The sequence below is a fragment of the Pteropus vampyrus genome, unplaced genomic scaffold (assembly GCF_000151845.1).
Source record: "Pteropus vampyrus isolate Shadow unplaced genomic scaffold, Pvam_2.0 Scaffold626, whole genome shotgun sequence".
NCBI classification, from domain to species: Eukaryota; Metazoa; Chordata; class Mammalia; order Chiroptera; family Pteropodidae; genus Pteropus; species Pteropus vampyrus.
In genome coordinates, this window is record NW_011889407.1 from 131,352 (window position 1) to 133,355 (window position 2,004).

Below are 2,004 nucleotides of genomic sequence, written 5' to 3' on the forward strand. Positions count from 1 at the left end.
GTGCCTCACAGGTGTCCCGCCCTGTTCTTACTGCGCACGCGTGCGGAGATGGGCACGCGCAGTTTCACCCGTCCCCTCTCCTTCTTCTGGGAGGTGACCTCTTTCCTGTTGCATGGGCTTCTCGTGGGCTGTCAACCTCTGCCTCCCACCCTGTCCCCATTGCAGGGGTGGATGTGTGACCCAGGCTTGAACAGTCACATGACCTGCTACTGCGGACAACAGCTAAGCGTGTGACTGAAGCATCTTTCTCTATGATTGGAATACCAAGACGTGTTCTTTGCCTGGGGGCCCTCGACTAAGACAGCACAAGCTTGGGGCCGTGACTGGCTTTTGTCCAGCCGTGAGGCCGTGGGTGCTGGGACAGGAGGCCGGCCCCCAGAGAACAGCAGACCTCAGACATGCAAAGAGGAAATGAGTCCCAATGACACCAGCTGGATCTCTGGGACTAGCTCTGCCACAGCCAGTAAGGATTCTTTCTGTTTAAGCTACTTGAATTGGGTATGAGCCCTGACTAGTAATAGCACTTTAAAAATTAGAATGAAAGGAACACACCTAATTGTGCCAAATAGGGAAAAGTAAATAAATGATCCCCGGTCCTATTTTTTAGATATGCAAAAAATGGTATCGAACCTTATACACTTATTTTCTGTGTGTGGCTGTGCGACTGTAAAATATGTTCCCACATCCCCCATGCAGCACGTGTGCCCTGTGTGACGTTTGCGGCCGCTCCTCCCGTGCAGAGGTGGTCTAGTCTGTGACTTACTTGAGCGTTAGAATGCCTCCGACGAGATGTCTATGACTCTCGGAGGCTGTCCAGCGTGTCATTACTCTCAGAAGAGGGCCACGTGCAGACCAGGCTAGCTTCCTGGAGGATGAGGTCACAGGGAGACCAAGACGGCCCAGCCCATAGCCAGCCCCACTGCCAGGCATGTGACCAGGCGATGTGGCTTCCAGCCCCGCTCTCCTGCAAGCCCAACACAATAAAGTGAGTCTACGCCCGCAGAGGAACTGCTCCACTAACTCACAGAATCGCGAGAAACAATGTTTTAGTTGTTTTAAACCACTGAGTTTGGGGGAGATTAATTATACAGCGGAAACGGGAACATTGCGTTCTGCATTTTCCATATTAATAACTCCACGTTATTCAGATACTCATTAAGGTTCTTCCCGGTGCAATCATCAGAAACCAACCCTGGCCAGCTTAAAAAAAAGAGAAACGCATGAGAATGGTCCTGGCGATGGGGTGGGGAGACCTCAAGGAACAGACAGTAAGCTTGGGGAGGGGAGAAGTCAGGGCCACTGTGGGGATGTCAGCAGGGGTGGGGGGCACCGAGTGTCTCTCCAGTGAGCGGCTGGTAACGATCCAGGGATAATGACATCTGGACGACTACCAGTTCTCAGAACAGTGTGACCTGTCCCACTGGGCCGTGTCTACCACTGGATCATGTTCCTACGCTGGGGCGGGGACAGAACGTGGAGACAATTGAAAATGGTGACGCGGCGGAACCCCAGCATGGATGTTGGAGCCGGTGACCCAATGATGGCCTGGGCCTGCTTTTCGAGGGCTAAGCATGTTTTGGTTTTCCAGAACTTTTTCTTTCCAATCTCTTTGCAACTAATGTATCAAGGCTCCTTTTAAAAACCCGGAGTATGTGTGGGGCCGCTTCGGAAATTGCAATGGCGAAGGCAACTTTGTATCCTTCCGCAACTGCAGCTGAATGTCAAGGTTTCACGTGTTGATGGGTCTCAGAGAGGGCGCTGCAGCGGTTTTAGTAAACAGTTAAAAATGTTTGGTGGTGGAGACAAGGAAGGACCAGAGTGACAGGTGCTGTCAACACAGAGCGGATGGAATCAAGAGCCACTGCGTGCTCTTGGGATGGTTTCTGGGGAACACGACCAGCGCAGGTGAGTCAGGAAGGAACAGTGTCGCTGTCTGGGGGTCCGGGGGGGGGGGCGTTGCATGGTTCACAGGACGGGGGAGCAACTGCAGACGCTAAGCAGTGG